Source organism: Heloderma suspectum, chromosome 7, assembly GCF_057233095.1.
Source record: "Heloderma suspectum isolate Gila_16-S chromosome 7, 16-S_ref, whole genome shotgun sequence".
In the NCBI taxonomy this organism is placed as follows: Eukaryota; Metazoa; Chordata; class Lepidosauria; order Squamata; family Helodermatidae; genus Heloderma; species Heloderma suspectum.
Genome location: NC_139464.1, coordinates 6,728,348 through 6,750,416, shown reverse-complemented (window position 1 = coordinate 6,750,416; position 22,069 = coordinate 6,728,348). Strand labels below are relative to the sequence as shown.

The 22,069-nt window shown below is 46.5% G+C and overlaps 1 protein-coding gene across 3 annotated transcripts in view; it reads left to right on the top strand.

The window, feature by feature from the left end:
• EXOC4 (exocyst complex component 4) overlaps positions 1-22,069 on the top strand; it is a 545,732-nt gene that overhangs the window by 268,104 nt on the left and 255,559 nt on the right. The window lies entirely within an intron of this gene.

The window sequence follows — 22,069 nt, the reverse complement described above, 5'->3', positions numbered from 1 at the left end:
TGGACGGGAAGGCCTTGGGGTGGTAACCAAAATTGGCAAAAAATGGAGTTTGGTGGGTGGAAGCATGGCAGGCATTGTTATAAGCAAATTCTGCGAGAGGCAGCAAGGAAAACCAGTCATCTTGCTGGTAATTGACATAACAGCACAAATATTGCTCCAGAGTCGCATTGGTGTGCTCGGTCTGACTGTCCGGCTGTGTATGGTGGGTGGAGGAAAGACGGAGCATCACATGGAGAAGCCCAAATAGAAATGGGTAGTGAATTGGGCCGCCCTATCCGAAATGAGACCCTTGGGCCATCCGTGGAGCCGGAAAACATGTGCCAAAAACAGCTCTGCCATCTCCCTGGCTGTGGGCAACCCAGAGCAGGGGATGAAATGGGCCATCTCAGAAAACAAATCCACCACCACCAGAATAGTGGTCTTACCGTGTGAGAGAGGCAAGTCAGTGATGAAGTCAAGGGAGAGCAGTTTCCAAGGTCCTGAGGGGGTAGGCAGGGGGTGAAGCAAGCCTGTGGGCTTGCCTAAGGGGGCCTTTGCCCGCTGGCAGGTTGGGCAGGAGGCGACATAGGTCTTGACATCCCGACACACACGAGGCCACCAAACATCCCACGTTACTCCGTGCAGGGTCTTGGCAAAGCCAAAATGCCTGGCTGTGGGGGAGTCGTGGCACTGATGGAGGACCTTCTCACAGAGGGGTCTAGAAGGCACATAGACCTGGCCGGAATGGTAAAGCAGGCCACCTCGCAAAGGGAAGGGGGTACAGTGGTGGAGGCCAGAGGCTAGCCCCAATTCCTCCACTTTTGTGCGGACAAAAGGATCCTGAGCCTGTTCAGAGTGAAGGAGCTCCTCCCAAGAGTGAGGCACTGCAGCTGCCACCAGGCTCTGGGGGGGAGGGGGAAGAATCGGGGGGGGGATTTTCCTCACCCCCTGGCTGGAGGTCCAGCTTACAAGAAAGAGCATCTGCTTGTAGGTTGTTGGAGGCTTTCACATGGCAAATCTTAAGGTGGAACCGGGAAAACAAAAGCGACCACCTAATCTGCCACTGGTTTAAGGCACGGGCTGTCTGAAGATATTCCAGGTTGCGATGGTCGGTTCTAACTTCAACTGGGTGCTGTGCCCCCTCCAGAAGATGACGCCAGGTCTCCAAAGCGGACTTGGTAGCCAACAGTTCCTTCTCCCAGATGGTGTCAGGAGCGCCCTAGCGGCCTCTTTCAGTAGACTCCAATAGCCAACTCAAGACCATGATGAAAGGATTCTTTTTAAGCTTTAATCCTTTTACAACTTAATGACTCTTTCAGATGCTGATCACCAGCGACTAAGCAAGAAGCAGCGGAGTAGCCTATGCTCCGAGTAGGCAGTTGATCCCCGTTTGAAGGAGAGTCACTTGAAGACCCTGAACTTATGGGCTAGGGAGAGATCCTCCCTCTTTCCCTTGGGTCCATGGGACGCGACCGTTCTTTGAGCGCCCCATGGACGTGACCGTTGCTTGCATGCCAAATGGGCGCTACGCCTCCTTTCCGCACCCTCCATTACTCGTCGCTGTCTGCGTCGAGCATCTAACAAGCCCCGTTCCTACACTTTCTCACTGCTAGGATCACTATCTATCTCAGGAATGCCGGCAGGAGGAATCACTGCCAGCTGCTGTGCCTGTGAGCTGGCTCCTCTCCCATGGATTGCTGATCCTCCTCAGAATCAGAACTGCTCTGGGGTTCTATCGGCTCAGTTTCCACCCTGACAGATGGTATAATTCCTCTCAGACATGTTCAGTTTCCTGGAGTGGTAGGTGCAGGGTTGCAACCCGCTGCCCGCCCGATCTGGCTGAAAAAGCACAGCCCCCGCTGAAAAGTCAGAGGCATCAGTTTGCACTACAAAAGGCTTCCTCGGATCGGGATGTAACAGGATTGGCTCAGAACTAAAAAGCTTCCTAAGTTCCTCGAAAGCCTGTTGGGCAGATGCCGTCCAATGAAAAGGGGATTTCCTGCCCTCAAGGAGGTCCTTGAGAGGAGATGTCAGCCGAGCAAAGCTGGGCAGGAACTTTCTGTAAAAATTTGCAATACCCAGAAAACGTTGCAAGTCCTTCTTGGTGGATGGAGCCTGCCAGGAGAGGACATCCTGGACCTTTGCAGGATCCATCCTGATACCATCAGCTGAGATAATGTAGCTAGATAGCTGATGTAGCTAACGTAGATAGTCCGAAGAGGTTAGGTCAAACACACATTTCTCCAGTTTGGCATAAAGATGGTGCTTGCAGAGGCACTGGGTGACGGCAGAGACATGGTGCTGATGGGCGTGGGGGTCCTCAGAAAATATAAGTAAATCATCGAGATAAACAATGAGGAAAGTGTCCAAATAGTCCCTGAAAATGGCATTCATAAAACGCGGAAACGTGGGGGGGGGGGCCCGCAGGCGAGCCCAAACGGCTTCACTAAGTATTCATACGCTCCGTACCGGGTGCCGAAACAGGTCTTCCACTCATCCCCTTCCTGGATGCAAATCAGATTGCATCCGTACTGGGTGCCACGCAGGTCCAACTTTGTAAAAATCCTGGCTTGCCCCAGGCGCTCCAGCATCTCTGGTATGAGGGAGAGGGGATAGTTGTCGGGGATTGAGACTGAATTCAATGCTCGGAAGTCATGCACCGGGCGGAGTCCTCCCAATTTTTTGTGCACAAACATGGTAGGGGCGCAGGCGGGGGAGGAGGAGGGGCGAATGAAGCCATGTAGGGATGGTCGAAAGTCACTTAGCTTTTTGCGGATGCGATTCACAGTGGGGGGGAGGCGCTCCGTCCCTCCCTCCGAAATCCTCGAGGGGGGGGAGGTGATCCGGTCCCCGTCCCCCCCCCGGAATCCTGCCCGGCCGGCTCCACTCTGCGTCAGCTCCGCGGAGCAGCCGGTCAAGGCCGTCCGCAGCCGGATTTCCAGCCATGGACGGGCTGCTGCGGACGCAAATGGCGGCCACTGTAGCGGCCGCCATTTACGTCCAGCCAGGCTGCCGTGATAGGCTACGTAAGTATTTATGTAGCCTATCATGGCAGGCCCCCCGCCAAAAAACAGCGTACGCAAATGGTGGTGGCTACGGCGGCCGCCATTTGCGTTCCCTATTTTTCGCCGTTTTATCCTACATAAATATTTACGTAGGCTATTACGGTGAAAAAAAAAGGGGGGAACGCAAATAGTGTAGTGGCCGCCATTTGCGTTCCTTCCCCCCCCCCCCGCCGTTTTAGCCTATGTAAATATTTACATAAGCTGTTACGGCGAAAAAAAAGGAACGCCAATGGCAGCCACCGTAGCTTCCGCCATTTGCGTACGCGTTTTTTTTCTTTTCTTGCCATGATAGGCTACGTAATACTTACGTAGGCTATCATGGCAAACACCAGATGCAAATGGCGGCCGCGGCAGCTGGTCGAAAGACCAGCCGCCGCTGGAGCTGCCACCGCCGGAGCTGCCACCGCCGGAACATCCGCCCCAGGTAAGCTTCATCCCGGAGGGGAATCCATGGGGGGGGGCAGGGGGTGGGAGGCCGTTCCGCCATGGGTTTCGGGGGGCCGAATGCCAGTGCATTCGGCCTCACTGAAATCCGTGGTGGAATTCTCCGCCATCCCTAAAGCAACGTCTGAGGTTTGTGTCCAAAAACTCCCGCAGAGCTCGAAGTTCCGGCTTCACCATCGAATACAGCTGGCCAGCGGGGATGGTCGCCCCAGGAATAAGGTTAATGGCACAGTGAAAAGGGCGGTGAGGGGGGAGCTGGTTGGCCTCCTTCTTGTCGAAAACATCCCGAAAAGCCGCATACTTCTCTGGGAGGATCACGGTAGCTGAAGAACTACCAGAAGCAGATGAGGAAGGGAAGGAAAGGGTTAAGGCCTGGGCTGGGACTGGTGCCTCGGTCGGGAGGCAATGCTCCCAGCAGTAGGGAGACAAGATCTCCACTTGCTGAAGTCCCCAAGAAATCTGAGGATTATGCTTAGAGAGCCAGGAAGCACCCAGCATGATGTATAGGGGAACCTTGGCCAAGTGAAACTGAATCTGCTCAACGTGGGACTGGGCACGCAGAGTGAGCGGAGCTGTAATCCGGGTCACCGCGCCTGAAGAAAGAGGACACCCATCGATGATCTCCACTGCCAAGGGGGCAGGAAGAGGCAGGGTAGGAATCTTGTGGAGGTGAGCGAAGGTTTCATCCATGAAACTGGTCATAGCCCCAGAGTCCACTAAAGCTAGGGCCTCCACCCCACTCTACTGGGAGGAGTGGAGGTGAACATGCAATAGCAGATGGGAGGGTGGGGGGGTTGCGGAAGGCACCCACCTGGTGGGGAACCCACCCCCACACTGGAGACCCCCAGCAGGCTTGGGGGGCAGTGTAGTCAGGCCTGGGGGTGAAGAGGAGGAGGAAGGAGAGGAGGAGGAGGCAGTGGGGCTGCGGGTCTGGCACAGCAGGTTTTGGCGAAATCTCCCAGCTTTCTGCACTGAAAGCATCGGCGCTCTGCGCGCCGCCGCTCTAGTTCCTCCGGCGACAGCGGGGCTCGGGTAGCGCCCAGCTTCATCGCGGTCTTCTCCACCCCCACCGCAGGGGTGGGGGAGGGGGCAGGAAACGTGGGGGAATGGGAGGAGGGAAATCTCGGCCCCCGGCTATCTATCTGGAAGCAGGTCTGGATGAGGTCCTCCAAAGCAGGCGGGCTTGGCATGCGTGCCAACTCATCCAAGATCTCGTCGTTCAAACCGTCCAAAAACTGAGCCACCAGCACGGCATCATTCCACTGTAAATCCTGCATCAGCAAGCGAAAAGTTGTCACGTAGCTGGAAACTGGGTCCTTGCCCTGCCTCAGACGGCGAATCTCCCGAGAAGCTGTCTGCGTGCGCAGGGGGTCACCGAAAAATCTGGCCATCGCTGTCATGAAACCTTGATAGTCCCCTAGCAGAGGGTCATTTGCAAGAAGAAGTCCCGAAGCCCATTTAGTTGCCACGCCTGAAAGTAGGTTAATGATAAAGCCCATACGAACCTGTTCTGTCAGGAAATCCTCAGGTCGAAGGCGCATGTACAGCTCCGATTGGGCCCTGAAAATTTGAAAAAGTCCTTTCTCACCAGAAAACGTCTCTGGCAGAGCCACTGGGCACTTGCAGTGGTGGTGGGGAATCGGGGGTGGTGGGGGTTGAGCCGCAGCTTGCAGAGCCTGTACAGCAGTTGTCAGTTGAGCCACTTGATCACGAAGAGCCTGGTTCTCTTGCGTGAGAGCTTGCGCCGCTGTGTCCATGGCACCCTCCAGAAGCAGTAGGAGCGGAGAGAGAGGAAAAAAAAGAGGAACGGGGACCAAGCTGTTAGGAGCGCCCTAGCTGCCTCTTGCAGTCCCCTCCAATAGCCAACTCAGGACTCAGACGACGAGGATTCTTTCCAAGGCTTTATTGCTTTATGACTCTTGCAGATACTAATCACTACTGACTAAGCAAGGAAGTGCACTGGGGATAGATAGCAGAGTAGCCTAAGCTCCAGGTAAGGCAGTTGGTCCCCGTTTGAAGGAGAACCACGGAAAGACTCTGAACTTATGGGCTATGGAGAGATCCTCCCTCTTTCCCTTGGGTCCTCGGGACGTGACCGTTGTTTGAGCGCTAAACAAGCGGAGCACCTCCTTTCAGCGCCCTCCATCTGTCATTGCTCCCTGCGTCTGCACTGAGCATCCAGCAAGCCCCCCTCCAGCGCTCTCTCACTGCCAGGGTCACTATCTCTCCCAGGAATGCCGGCAGGAGGAATCTCTGCCAGCTGCTGTGACTGTAAGGGATGAGCTGGCTTCTCTCCCACGGATTGCTGTTCTTCCTCAGAATCAGAACTGCTCTGGGGCTCTATGGGCTCAGTTTCCACCCTGACACCTAGCACCCCTCCAGTCACTCCCCTCACACTCCCCCTGCCCAGAAACCTGGGTTCTCATGTAGGAGGAAGCGGGGGGGTAAACAGGTCGAGCCATTGGTGTGCCAAAGTCTTGAGAAGAAGGCCTTGCCATATCTGAGCTCACTAGGGAGGGAGCCTCCACCGATTATGGCTGTTCCCATTCTGAGTCTGAGCTGCTCGCTATCTCCACACACTCAGATACATTCCTGACACCAGATATCCAAATATAAGTCCATTTGCAAGTTATACCTATATACCACTCTTTCAAATGTTGCTAGCATTGTTAAGTCTTCAGTCCATTGCATTATAGGCAGTGAGCTTTTACCCTTCCAGTACTGTAGTATCAGTCTTTTAGCAACCAAAAGGGTGTGAAAGATCCATTTATGCTGACCATGTGTTACATTCCAAAAAGCAGGTAAGTAATTTAAGAGAACATTTACATCAGTAAGTATTAAAGAAGTTTCCAATACAAAATTTATCCATATAATAACTTCCTCCCAAAAGGAGGCAACGATTGGGCATTTCCAAAACATGTGAATAAGAGAAGTGTTAACTGCATTACACCTCCCACAATTAGCTGTGTTTGAAAAACCTTTATTTAAGAGATGCTGTGGTGTCCAATAGACCAGAAACAAAAGCTTTTGCTGAATAAGGCGTATGTATGTATGTATGTATTTATTTATCGTATGGCACATTTACATCGGATTACAATACAAACATAGAGCATAATAAATATGAAATGTAAAATATAAACAGGAATATTACAAACTTATGTCTAGGTTGCAGATATAGTTTTTTACTTCAGTTGTCACGGCCAGGAAATCAGCAAAGTCTCCATTGTAGGCTCGGTTTTGACACTCGGTCAATATATGTTGGATAGTTTGTTTTTCAGCCCCACAATCACTATTTGATGATGTTGTTTTGCCCCATTTATAAAGGTCATCTGCACATCTACATGACCCGTGCGAATTCGGTTCAAGGTTGTCCATATTGCATGGGGCTGGTCAAATCCAGGTGGTTTTTCCAAGATGCAGGGCAAGCTTCGGCATTGTGGAGGGCAGTTTCCTAGCCAATCTTGTTTCCACGTGTTGTGGATATTGAAATAGAGATATCTGATACAGACGCCAAAACAGTGGTCCATTGATTAGACAAAATAGGACATTCCAATTCCGTGTTCCATTCCTGCTGTAGACCATGTGTATCATACTTATTCATTGATAATAAGTATTTATAAACATGAATTGTGGGTTGATGCATCTGGTCAGCTTCAATAAGTGTTTCTAATAGCAAAAGGAGACTCCGAGACAGTAAAAGCTGCAGGACCGACTCTAGATACTAACAAATGTTTCAACTGCAAATACTGCCATTCCGCTGTAACAGGCAAATCAAATTTATCTTGCAAAGTTGAAAATAGCAAAAACTGGTCATCAACACCCAACAATTGATCCAGGGTAACGATCATTTTATCTGTACAGGTCTGCCGCAAAAACATTTTCTTTCCAATTCTTAAATCTGGACTTCCCCATATAATCAATTTAGCATGGAAAAATGGGTCAAACTGTAACTGGTGTGACCTTTACGCCACACATCTCTAACTGCCAAGATGGTGGGAGGAGCCCTATCTGCCTTAATATGCTGAGAACCTAATGCCATCCATTTGGAGAGAGGCTCCAGACAAGAAGATTCCAATGCTGACCAAAGTAGAAAATCAAATCTGAGTGGAAAAGACCAAAATTTAGTACAGGTCAGCAAATAAGCCCAATGGTATGTAGCAAGATCTGGAAAACTGCACCCACCTTCATTTATTGGAAGTTGCATTCCTTTCAAAGATATTCTTGATGGAAAGGAACCCCCACCCCCAAAAAAAGATTTACGAAACAAAGCATTCAGTTTTTGGAAATATTGATGGAATGTCAAGTTAAGACTTCTTTGTTCTTCCAAGCTTTTAAAGATCTCTGTTACTTTAAGCCTTGTGACATTTTGGTGGGTTTAGCTCCTGTATTTATTGGTTGATCTTAACTCTTTGATTTGTATTGTATTTATCATTTTGGCTTTTCTATTTTTATGGTCTTAGATTTTTGTTAGATTTTGTTGTTTTTCTCTTTTAAGGTGATTGTGCAATACCTAGGGGAGTGTGTTTTATAGGCATCTCATAATAAAATAAACGTGAAATAAACGCCAACTGTTTGCTTCTGATCCTTTAAATGTATTTAAGAGATTGGAAGTATTACAGCTACAGTGGGCCTTAGACAGCCACATTACCAGTCTGCTGCTGAATCCAAGCTGGAAGTAAACATCGCTGCATATCCAATATGTGATTGAAATACAGTTGTTTGAACCAACCATCAGTGGGGCCAGCCCAGAGCAGGAGTTATAGCTCTTAAAAACAAGTGTCCATGAGAGAAAGCCTTTCCACCGGTCAGTCTAGAGTGCTGCCATAATACTGCCATAACAGAGATGCTTATAGCTGCAAGGCCCATGTTAAGTGCACAAATACACAGTCACATGAGTGGTTGCTTTTGGGCACTTGTTGGTTAAAGGTTTCAAATCTTTCAATAACAGCTTGTGACAGCCAAGACAGAGAGAGAGTGGCTTCTTTTGTGAAACCAAGCTTCTTTTTCCATGTGCCATTTTTTCACGCCCTTTTTTTTCCTACTGCTTTTCATTCAGCGCCAGAATAAGCAACAAAATTATTACTTCCTGCTGTAGCTGACATTGAGTTCTCTGCCCTTCTCCTTGAAATATCGCAAGGGGAGAAAAATAGCAAAAGAAGGGGGGATTAAATCATTGTTTTCTAGAAGACGATGGTTATATATGAGCCGTGTTTTCAATGTAGCAGCAGCCTCATGTTGCCTTTGGTATATTTCACCCAGAAATATATGGAAAAGTAAACTTTTTCCTTTCCCCCAAGAGTTTACTAAATTAGGGTTCAGCATGTTTCTGACACAGTGACTTTTATGAAATTGGTTTTTATTAAAGTCTGCAGGTTGCTCTGGTGCCCGCCATCGCTTTGATTAAGCATGGTATTAGGATCATATCCTAGACTAACAGCATTTCCACATCCCTGGCTGTGTTTTCAAAGAATTGTGATTAAAGTTCTGGCTGCTTCCCCACAATTGCTAATATCTGTTGAGGGGTTGAGTAGCCATCTTGGTTATTGGTGCTCAGGTTTCCTTTACAAATGGGCCTCTCTGTGCTTTCTCACCAGTGTCGGTAAGCTGGGTCTTTAGGGGGAGCTACGTCTGCATTGAAATGCAAGGATTAAAGCTGTAACCAAATTAACACCGGGGTCTTGAGGTTTTCTGATGTGGCTTGGGAGCCAGAGCGTTGGATGCTTTCGAATGCCTAATGCACCTTTGATTGAATCTTGGGCAAAACAAAGCGACAAAATGAGGAGGTGGGGAAAAGCCCATCTGAAAAAGATTATGGATGAACAGGTTGAGTAATGCCATCTGACAGCTCAAATTCTGAACAATCTGATCATTTCTGCTGCAGATGGGAGTCGTAGCTTTGTACTTTGTGCTTCGCTGGCATACACAATCCATTTAGGGTTCCCTCTGGGAAAAGTCCATATTATTACCTAGATTCTATGTACACATTACTTGATAATGAATTAATTCAGACCCCCTTTGTGTTCATGGGAGTAATGGCAGTCTTTTTTTCCCCTTGTTGTTGCAGATTGATAGAGATATCACAGCTCAGAATAGCCAAGCAAGATTTTCTCTTGTTTGAGCTTTGATGTAACAGATTTCAAGCAAGGCTGGCAATGCTTTCTTAGCTTTTCGAGGACCCAGCAAGTTTACCAGCATCAGGAGCAATTTGTTCAACCTTCCCCTGGAGGGTTCTGTAGTCACTGTGACCCTGGAGCTGGCAAAACTCCTTAATCTTTGTGTGTTTGTTGTAGCCAGTCCCATAGCTGCCATTTTTAATCAACCTAAGATTATCTGTGTATCAGGGCACACTGTGTATGGGTTTTATTGACCCAGATTGCATGATTAGGACTAACTGATGATAGGTTTGCTGATTTAAGATTACTATTCTGAAGGGGGGAAAACACTCCTGTCTACACCAACATGAATTTACAGATTTTTTCAGTCACACTCCACACACTGCTTCTGGTCATTTGCAGGCCATATTGTGTTTGGAAAGAATTCTGCCATTTCTGAATACCAGAAAATAGATACTCTTTAAGGTACAACAGAACAATTTAGTTATCCTTCTAGCCCACAGTTCTTCTGCCTCTGAGCCCTAATAAAGCTGGGTCAAAACACCTTGGGCAGTGAGTGAGGCAAATTCTCACACCAAGGGTTGGGAGTAGGCTGAGGTCAGAAACATGTTCAGGAATAGGGATAGTCCAAAAAGCAAGTTCAGGATCAAAGTATAGTGAAGCAGTCCAGAAACAAGCATATTCTGAAAAGCAAGTTCTTAAGGAGAGGTTCAAAATTTAGTAGCCTGGGAGATCAGTCAACAAGCAGAGCACAGCAAACTACATAAGCTGGTTTGCAAGAGTCTAGGAGCTGAAGGACATGTGTCATTTCAGCAGCTACCTGACCTCAACAGATGGTTTATAGAGTCTGGTCTCCTGGACCCCACCCAGGTCCAGCTGTGAGCACTTAGCTCTGCTCTCAAAGGGACCTTTATTCACCAGGAGTGCCTTACTCACAAGGAGATCTTGTTACCTTGGGATTTCAAGCTCATGCTCCTTTGACAGATGGCCATTTGAGCCTGCACTTTCTGGCATGATCTATATTTTCTGGGGCCAGGAGACAGTTTAACCTCCCTCTCTGACTCGGAAAGGGGTTCTTCTGGCACAGGTGAGGGACGCACCACAGGGCTCTTGTCAGAATGTCCTCTGCAGAGAGGCTAGGTGAGGTCTCTCCTTGGATACTGGGATCTTCCTGGTCATAGTATTGGATCTTGGGCAAATCACCTTTCTGTAGTGTTTGTGCCCTCTGCCTTTGTTTGTTATTTCATTTCAATAATACTTTATGTTCAAGCTCATTACAGTTATTCCCTTGTGCATACTCATAATGCACCCTTTTGGCCCAGGTCATTATTATGGACATTTCTTCCAAATGGGAAACTGAGACTGAGCGAGTAGGGGCCAAGGGTGCTTCCAGAATGGTGGCTCCTAGCACTACCATTCAGAAGACAACGTGGAGTTATTCCATCTTTCTTGTGTTAATGGATTTTCTATGGTAAGAAAAAAGATAGAAGAACCACTGAGGGTTACAGATGGAAGGTGGCATCAGCTGGACATACACACACACACACACACACGCAACAGGGGGCGATTGCACGCTGGCATGCACTGTACATGGCCAATTGCGCAATAAAAGCCTTCTTTAGAAGCTTCCCCAAATACCATACAGTACAGCCCTTTGTCTGAAGTCAAGATCACCCAAGAACCAACCAGTCCCCTCAAGGTTTAGTCCATTCAATCTATTTATGCCGTGATCCTAAGCACACTTACCAGAGAGCAAGCCCCTTTGAACAGCATGGGGATTACTTCTGAATAAGCATGCATAGGACTGCACTATTAGTTCAGTGTGTCTCCTTCCCAGTGGCTCAGAGTGGACAATAAGAATATAAGAAACAAAAACAGAATACTCAAGTTTAAAATGTTTTAGAGAGAGAGACTGCTTGCTACGAGGATACTATGGGGAAAATACTGAAAAAGTAAATTAGCTCCCAACATGGAGGAATGAATAAAGAAGCTGGGGTGTATTACACTTAAGAACAATCATTTCAGATATTTGGGGGATGGTGCCCTTTTATTTTGCTCTGGAATGACAGTAAACCACATGCAAATGTAAAATGACAAGTACTACTCATGGCCTATTAGCATTTAGCATTTGTGTACTATGCATTATGTTCATTTTGCATCAGGACTAAAAGTACTGCTACATTCCTCCAGTTGAGTTTGTGATGAGGTGAAGGATTATGCTACAGCCGTGCTGCGCAATGGCATTTCCCTGTACGTGTGAATTTAGTGTACATTGGGATTTTAGTGAGCCCAACCAAAACAATAAATATGAGAGATGACAAATACATTAATCATACCTCCTCCTGCTGAATCCTGGGTCAGAAGAAAAGCTTGAATTTTAAACACATTATAGAGCTGAAAGGAGATTTTCTATATGTGTCTGACGTTCTGATCAAATGATAAAGTACAGTCAAATTGAACCTCAACCTTTTGTACAACCTACACAAGTGAAGGCACACACTGCAGTTCTTCCCACCCCCACCCCCACCCCCTGCTCATTTTTTCAAGCAGATGGAGTGAGAGTATCTAATAAATCAGGTTTTGAAATATTAAGCAGCAGCTTATTGGAATTCACATGGGGGTGAATCTGAGATGATGGCAGCTTTGGGGAGCAGCAGTACGGTTGCAGGATGGAGATATTGGCATAGCTTTCTCTGCACATTGATGGCATGGCCAGGTTTGCATACATTATGTGCTATAATGCTCAGGAATTTAATAACGGAGGGCAATGTGTTTGTTGCAATAAACCTGGGATGGGCAACCTGTGGTCCTCAGCCTTATTTCAGAAGTCCTCTGCATGTGATCAGTTCAGACCTCTGGCAAGAGCAATCTGTCCCTCCACAGGCAGCCCACAGGGTGGGATGGAAGAGGGAGAGAAAGAAAGCGATAGCAGAAAGAGAAAAGGGGTGACTCCCCCATTTTGGCTCTAGCTCTGCCCGCCTCTGCCTTCAGCCCTGCCTACCAGTGATATGTGTCCCTCAGTAGATTACCCGTGAAGGAATGCGGCCCTCAACAGAAAACAGGTTGTCCACAACTGCATTTAGCATTGGGACACCATTGGCTTGCCAGGAACTCCATAGGATGTGATGGATTGAAACAAGTTGTTTAATTCCCAATTTCACATATTGATAATTCCAAACCTTTAAGGCAGGATCCCATGTAATTGGATTTTGGGGTCCTGACTGTGGATTTCTGGACAATTGACTGCTGATAGCTGAACCTGCTGCATTTCAGGATCGTCAAGAGTACCCATGTCGAGGAGGTAGAGCATATACATTGCATGCAGAAGGCCTCAGCTTAATCCCTGGGATTTTATTGTTTGTGATTTTTTTTTAATTTTTGCTCTCCTAGTTGCCTAGAAAACCTTTCTTTTTAGGTGACCTATATAATCTAAATAAATAAATAAATAAATAAAATCTCCAGTTTAAAGGGTCAAGTAGTAGGTGATAAGAAAGACCCTTCTAGTGCCTGAGACTCCAGGGTGCTGCTGCCAGTTGGAATAGACAATATTGGGCTCAGGGACACAGATAGATTTGAGGTACCTTGGGCAAGTTGCTTTCCAGGAGCCCTCCCCAGCCAGGCTACTAACTCCCCCAACCAGCCATCCTTCCCTCCTTTTAAAAATGTATCTGGTGGTGGTAACAGCAGTGGTGGCACCAGCTCGTCCTCCTCCACCACCACCACCTAGCCCCGTCGGCCCCACATTGCCAAAAAAAAGCGCCGGGGCAAGCCCCACACCCTGCTCTTTTGAAATAACTTTTTTTTAAAAAACTTACATTTTGCGTAGCGGCAGTCTGAACCAATCAGATGCTGCCTTTGGGAGGATGCGACCAATAAAGGCACAAGAGTGGTGAAGGAGAGTCTTTACATTGCTCCTGTGCCCTCGATGACTGCGTCCCCCAAAGACAGCATGAATAGCAGGAGGAACATCAGCTGGTTGCTATTTTAAGGGTCACCAATGAAGTAGCATAAATTTCTGTGTTTTGTCATAGCAGTTTATGGGACTTGCAGTAAGTTTGTAGGACATCATCCTTGGATTTTGCGTTCTAGTTGACTGGGATAGCAAAATGCCTGGGATGTGCAGGAATGCCTGCATTTGCCTAATGCAAGGATGATTCAGAGACTTTTTCGGGATAAGGACTTCCAGAGGTTGTTTTTAAATGAACCCCTGCCATATCTTAAAATCCAAGACAGCTTTTGACAGTAGTTAAAAAAAAAAAAAAAGACAAGTAGAAGCATCAGTCAAACATTACGCGTCCTTCTGTTTCAGTTGAGTGTAAGAGAGATGATCTCCAGCTTAATATGAGGCAAATTTATTCTTTATTGATACTAAAAATTACAGCTCCTCTTTCTACAAATGCACAGCACTCAAGGCGGCTCACAAATTAAAATGACATTAAAATGACAATAAAACTGTAGCAAACTCAAAATATGACATCATAAAAACAGACGCTAAGGTGGGATATTTTTCTTTATTGCTTTCCCAACTGTAAACCAGGCTTCATACAAGCTGGATTTATAGGCAGTGGGAAGCTGACATGACTGCAAATGGGGTGATCTGGCATTGCCTCCCTCTGGTGGAATGTCTGCCTGGAATGTCTCTGAAGCCAGGGTTTTCAGAGTAAGGAGGCAGCCTGTCTAATGGGCCACACCAGAGGCAGGCTGCTTGTAACTGATCTCTCCATCCTGTGTGTGTATGTGGGAGAGGGAGAATAGGTCTGTTTTGCATGTAGAAGGTCCCAGGTTTAATCCCTGGCATCTCCAGTTGAAGGATCTCAGGTAACAGGGCTGGGACAACCTCTCTCTGCCTGAGACTTTGGAGAGCCGCTGCCAATCCGAGTTGACAGGACTAGGCTAGATGAGCCAGTTGTTCGGCTCAACATGAGGCAGCTTCATATGTTCATAAGAGAGAGACAGTTGGTTAGGAGGAAGCATGCCAACTTTATTTTTATGTATGTAGCCTGGATCTCAGACTCCAAGGCGGCTTGCACAACTTGTGAAAGGCAAGGTGATGGTCCTGGCAGGGGTGGTGTCCTGTGCCCATATTTTGGCACAAACAAATTCTGGCAAGATAAAACACAGAACACCAGAAACAGTAACAACTTTTATTGGTAGCAAATCAGGTTTCATAGACAAGCTTCCTGGCTCTCATGGCAAAGGCTTAATTCTTCAGAAATCATATAGCTGATGGCAGTTAGCTATGGGCTCAATATTTAATTCAAAGAAGAGTCAAAAGCTAGTAACTATAATCGTGTCAGAGATCCAAACAATTCAGTTTCCCCATTGTAGTCTCCATGGTTCAGAATGCAGGGCAAGGGGATCAAATAATTTCTGACATAAACCAGGCAATCAAAACAAGAGTTCTAGAGAAAGACCTAAGTAAACCCACACACGCAGAGATTTAGTCCAACCTTGAAAGATGTTTTGGCCTACAACCCCCATCAGCCTTAGCCATCAGAGCCCATGGTGAGGGATGATGGGAGCTGAAGGCAAAAACATCTGGATGGTCACATGTTATACACCCCTGTACTCAAGGGGAGGCAGCTTAAGATTGACTTTGTGTGTGTGTTGTTTTGCTCTCTATGGAACGTGACAAAGATTTGTTGAATGCCTGCCCCAAAAGACTCCAACCATCATGTTCCTTTTATTCATTGCTTCATTTATTTGAACCCAGATGCGGTCAATGAGGCTACCAAGCTCCTCCTCCTGTATTTGTGTGCAGAGATATGTATTTTTAACATATAGTGCAACTCCATCTCCCTTTCTGTTCCTTCTGTTCTTTTTGAAATAAGTTATATCCTTAATTTGCTGTATTCCGGGCATGGGAGTCATCCCACCAAGTTTCAGTTAGACCTATTCCTATTCCTGTGAGCTACAATTTTCCTCCCGTATTAAGAGTTCAAGTTCGTTCGGTTTGTTTCCCATACTCTGGGCATTAGTATATAGACATCAAACACCATGTGCTCTATAGTCTGGCTTTGTTCCTACACGTTTTTGAAGACTATTTTTGGGTGCTATTAGAGCTGTTCTCTCCGTTGCAGTGCATGAGCCTTCGTCCATTGTTACCCCCAACTTTACGTCTCCCTTCCCCGTAGGATTCAGTTTAAAGCCCTCTTGATGAAGTTATTCATGCTGTGGCTAAACACATTCTTCCCAGCCCTTGTGAGGCGCAACTCAGCCCTTGCCAACAGTCCATCTTCCAGGAAATATAGCCCATGGTTCCAGAATCCAAATCTCTCTCGTTGGCACCCCCTTCGTAGCCAGTCATTCACCCAAAGTATTTTTCTTTCCCTCTCTATCCCTCTTCTAAGTAACTACTGGAAGGATGGATGAGAAAACTATCTAGGTCCCAAAGTTCTTGAGTTTCCTTCCCAAAACTTCAAAGTCTGACATGATCTCTTCGTAGCTCCGCTTGGTGGTATCATTTGCTCCCACATGGATAAGAAGAAAGGGATACCTGTCAATGGGCTTTATGAGTGTAGGTCACCCTGCAGTCACATCTCTAATTCATCCTCCTGGGAGACAGCATACTTGGCTAGTCCATGGCTCTTCGCAACATACCTGGGTTTCAGTCCCACACAGCAAGGAGTCTCCCACTACTACTACTCTTCTCTTCTTGTTGTAGGCCTTGGTTTCATTGCCTCTGCTTGACTGACCTTCAGCCTCTTGCTCGCTCTCATGTGGGGTCCCCTGTAATTCTTCCTCTGCAGGCCGTCCTCCAGTCTCATCCTCAAGTACCTGGAAATGGTTCCATAGCTCCACTGCTTCCACTGGTGCAGAGTGGCTTCTAGTTCTTCTGCTCCTGTCACCCTTTTCCAAGGACTATCCTCTACTTCATTTTTCCTCACCTCAGCTTCTTCCTCTTCTGCCTCAGCTTGCTGTTGCTCTTCTAGCTTCTGTTCTTTGCTTTGCTGCTGTAGTTCTACCATTCTATCTAAGAACTCTTCATCTTCTCTTATTCCCTGGAGGGTCAACACTCGCTGCTCCAATCCTTGTACTTTTTCTTCCAATAGTGTAATCAACTTGCACTTGTTACACCTGTAGGCCATGTTGATCTCAGGGAAGAAAACAAACATTGCACAGACCTTGCAGGTCACCTCCACTGGCGAGTCTTTTCCTTTTCTGATCTATATTCCCTTTATGTTTCTAGCTTTCTGATTGTACTGGGAGAGCCTGTGCTTTGTCCTCTATTCACTGGAGGTTAACAACAGAGTCCCACTGGTATGGAAGTGTGTGTTACAAGAAAAAAAAATTGTTAGGGGCCTCCCCTGCCGAACTACTGTTTGCTCTACCTGTTTGCTCTCTCTGATCGCTCACTCTCTAGGAGCTTGCTTGCTTGCTTGTATAGCCCCTAGACCAGCTGGAGCAGCTTCCTCTGCTCTGCTCTGCTCTGCTCTGCTCTGCTCAGCTAGGAGACAAGAAACAGACTGAAACTCCCCACCCACACAGCTGCTGGGAGTACTCAGGCCATACCCCTTCAATTCAGTTGGAGCTCTCAGGAGCACATGGTGAGCACACAGACTCAGAATGGAAAGTCCCTGGGCTTACCCCAGCCCACTCACCACTTTGCCTTTGTCTTCTGTTCCACTGCAAGTCCCCTGCCAAGCTCCTGTTTGCTCTCCGTGTTTGCTCGGGCAACCAAAAGGGCAACCAAAATGACCAGTTTTTCTATTAGGACTGGTTACAATGTTTGAGGCTTTTTAGTTTAAACAAACATGAGTAAGTGGAAGGACATGATGGTGTAGAGTATACAATTATGTATGGTGTGGAGAAAATAGATAAGAGGTTTTTTTCCCTCTCCCATAATACTAGATTCTCGGGTCAACCAATGAAGGTGAAAGATGGGAGATTCAGGACAGACAAAAGGAAGGATTTTTTCACACAGCACATAGTTCAACTGCCACAAGATGGAGTGATGGCCATCAATTTGGATGGGTTTGGAATGGAGCAATGGCCCACATGGCTGACACACTTGTTCCCGCGTGCCCTCTCTCCCTTTGTAGTGTCAAATGGGTTCCCTGTTGTTTTCTGTGGAGCTTTGGATAATGAAATGAGTGGGGCGACAGCAAGAGGGATGTTGGTGGAAGACTAGGGACAAGTCTGACGGAACATGGGCTAGGGCCCATTTCAGGGCCTACTCTGTGGCAGTGGTGGTGGCAAATATATATTTCTTCCCTGCCACCACTATGTCTGCCCAGAGGCAGCCAGCAGAGCTTTTCTGGGGAGTCAAGGGCCTATTACGTAGTCTCAAAATCATTGAGGGGGAGAGGGTGCATTTTCAAAGAAGAATAGAAGCCCTTTGGCTCTTATGGTGGGTTTCTTAGGTAACGTTCTGGATTTTTCACCAGTAACAATACTGTTTAGCGGTTTTATCTCCATAGCATTAGAGAACTGTTTTAAGATTCCCACTCCTCTATTTTTCAATTAAAATATTTAGAGCCTCCACTGAGTACAGATTGCTTCCGATTATTACAGCCAGCAGGATATGCATGGGAGGGGTTTGGGCAGGTTTTAAAAGTAGAAGCATCTATATCCTTGCTGAGAGAGGGCAACAGAGATGTGTAACATGATTGGCTGGAGCTTTGAACTCTAAAACAGCATCCCTTCAAGCTTAGAGTTTTTTTCAGTTAGCAACATTTTATTCTCTTCTCCACAGGCAATTCTTTTGTTCAGCTTTGGATCAGATACCCTAATTTTCTGCATCTCCACAAGTGCAAGGTTTATTTTATGCTGGGATTTTATGTTGGGAGGGTTGGACTCGATGGTCTTATAGGCTCCTTCCAACCCTACTATTCTATGATTCTATTATGCTGTGATTTGCAAAAAGCCTGTTTGCAGTGACTGGGCTGGCCTGCTTGTCATGGTTATTGTAAGGATGACTGAGTGGATGTATGTGAATGACTTTGAACACTTGAAATGTACTATATTTGTTGTTAAATATTCCCAGCTTTATTTTGTTTATTAATATTTTTTTATCCTGGCTTTCTAAAATCATATGTTTTTTGCTGCCTGTCTAAAAGTGATCTGTGAAGAGGTCAGGCATGCCTCTCACAGGAGGCAGTCCCAAATTAGGACTCCGCAATTGGAAAGGCCTCATCATTGGCACCAACTTGCTGCACCTCAGATGGTGATGGGAGCCTATGAAGGGCCTCAGAAGATGAATGAAGCCCTAGGGTTGGTGTAGCTTCTGCTAGTTAGAGTAGGAAATACTGGGTAGATAGACCAGTGGTGTTGACCTGGCATAAAGTAGCTCCCAGTGTTCCTAACGCTGATCCACTCTGTATGTTTCTGTATGAGTTACTGATCTGGGCTTGCCCTCTAATAGAAGCAAGCAAGCTGAGAACAGTGGCGTGTATAGCCTCAGTGGGCAGCCTCCTCTGAGAGTGGGCAATTCTGCTAGGGGTCTCTGCATTAGATGCCATTGGATCATTCAATCCCACCCAGTACATGTAGGTAGCAGAAATTGCCCTAAATCATGGAGCCCAAGAGAGGAATTGTTCTTTGGAATCAAGGATGTATGGATTGTGTTAAATCTGTTCCGTCTGCGTTTTGTGGATGGTCAGGTGACTTTCATTCCATTGTCCACTCATTAACGGAATGGGATTTTTTAAAGTAGAATTTTGTTCTACTTGTGCTAATTTGCATTAGTGCTAATGCGCACATGCACAAATTCCCCCTAAAAGTGGGACATTGGTCTGCAAGTCTGTGGAATCTGCGTGAGATAGAAAAAGCCAGTCTGCTGCAGAATCCGCAGATCAGTTTCGTAGAAATCCTCACTCATCAGAATCTGTTGTGGATTTCTCTGACATCCCTGTTTGGAAGTATTGGGAATCTTGCTTGTATGTGTATCTGCCTCTTGCAAAGTGGCGGTGCTGTGTCTTTGAGTTCCTCTTTAAAATGCACGCTTAGAAAGACCTGTTCATCCCCCATACTTTTAATCTAGCACAGCACTGACATTTCAGGCTCCATTACAGAAACATACAGCTGTGTTACTAATGGAGCCCATCTCTTGACTCACAAAGGCATCCAGGTAGGCACACTTGGCTGAGACCACACCGTGGGGAAGCTATCCTTGAATTTGTAATACATTTCGCTTTACCGTTTGCACACGCGCGCGCGCGCTCGCACATCACACACACCATGGTCTGCCACTCCTCAATAAGAAACCTTATAGTTTATTACCAGACAGATTAAATCAGCAAGCTGGCACTCTTCCTTTATACAGCAGCTGGAAACATTTAAGGCTTTTTTGCTTGCTATAAAAAGGAAGCCATAACCCATTTTGAACCATAAAGATATAAAAAATAAAAGAATTGCTTAAGAGATTTCTGGGAATGGTGAGGAGGCTGCAAAAGCCGCAGTTCCTGGAATTCTGAATAGTAAAAATACCATTCTCTTAAGGTGAAGGTTGAGTTCATATAGACCAGGTTTTCCCAACCAGGTGCCCTCCAGATGTGTTGGACTACAACTCCCAGCACCCCTGGGAGTTGTAGTCAAGCACATCTGGAGAGCACCAGGTTGGGGAAGGCTGATATGGGCCCTATTTGAGGCTTCTGGGAGCACAATCCTGCTTGCAAACAAGGCACGTGCTCCCTGTGTGCCTTGTTCCCTTGCAAAATTGCTACAGTTTTTGCCACTGCAGTGGCAGCAAATTCAGCAGGGGCAAGGGACCTGCAGAAATGGCCAGGGGAGCCTCCTGTGGGCTGTGTTTTGTTCACCCCTGATACAGGGCCATGATGGCAGGGAATTGCAGCCGTGTTGGCATTGCAGAGCTGCAGTAATTTTCCAAATGGCGTAGAAGTAATCAGACTGTACAGCCCCAAATGAACAGTCTACTCGTTTTTATAGAACTATGAGAATTTGATAGCTTATGGAAAATATCCAGCCTGTTCTTTGGCCTAGGGGCGGGCAACATCTTCAGCATGGAGTGATGGGGTCGTGCATGTAGCTTTTGACAAAACCAACACAGTCATAACTGAAGAGTTTTAAGGTCGTGGATCCAGTCATATAGCAGGTTCATGTTGTCGAGGTGCTCCTGGCACAGCCAAATGGATTTATTGCTTAGCAAACCTTGTTGTTTCATTTCTTCTTCCACTGAAGTGTAAAATTGAGCCAGCCCTCGCTATCTACGCTAAACCGATGAGTAGGGTGGCCAGTTACACGTTGCAAAAAAGTGGATGAAAAAGGACACAGGGTTGCACAAAAATTGTCCTAATTTATATGTATAGATTCACATTTAGAAATAAGTACTATAATTTAAACAGAAATACAGTAGACCTCACCATAGTGTGGAAGACTGTGATCAGGTAATCCATGTGCCTGCTCAGCCTGCTGTCCAGGGGCTACCTGTCGATGGGCCACTTCACTGCCCCGGCTTCCCTCCTTATGATTCTTCATCTTTGAACTGGGTTTGGACTGGACAGCTCTTCAAATAGAGGACTGCCCTTTAACAGACCTTCAGATAGAGGATTGTCCTCTGTAAAACAGGGCACATGGGCACCCTACCAGTGGTGAGTTAAACTTTTATATGCCGGAGGCAGAAATGTGGCTGGGGTAAATGTTAAGAAAAATTGAGTGTAACTTCATTACAGGCTCAGTTTGTGAACAGATACTTGTATATGTTCTTTGTCGCACACTCCTCTCGACATCTGAGGCCTTGCTCCTGCTTCCTCAGCCTCGTGAGCCTTTTCTTTGATGGCTCCCGCCTCTTCCTGGTGAGATCTCCCAGGGCCTGAAACTGTTCTTTCTGGCATGACTGTTCAAAAAAGCATTTAGCTGAATGTTTTCCTAGTGTGTGTGCGCGTGTTATACTACTGTTCCCTTTATGACTGATTTATGATGTTGTTCATAATTTGACCATTTGATGTTATTGTGTGGTTGTGGTTTGTAAGTTGCCTTGAGTTCACTTGTCCAAAAAAAAAAAAAAAGGCAGGATATAAATCTTTTAAATATCATACATAAACATACAAACTGTTTGCTAGGTAGAGTTACTCCTGCAATCCCAAGAACCCAAATTGTGTAGAGATTGTGCTGCTTGCGTCCCTCAGATCCTTCAGTATTGTGGGTCATTCTTGGACATTCTTCAGTGACCCTTGATTCAAGTCCCACTTCACCCATGGATGCCCTTTTGCAGATGATTATTTAACGGAGGTGGCATTAGTTCCCTCACTACACAAATTTATTTGTTTTATTTATTGTTATGTGAAAATTTCAGGAGCTGAGAAGAACAGGAAGCTTTTTCTTCCAAAGTCTTTGGTCTTTGCTGCCTGTCTTTGAATAGCATGGCTGGGAAAAATACGTCAGATTATTTAATTCCTCTCTATGAATAATATTGATTATTGCAGGGGGATTCAATGTACCTCTCCCTTTTCTTCATTTCTGCCCATATTTTCTAGTTCATACTTTACCATATTGGAGGCTTGAGGCCCT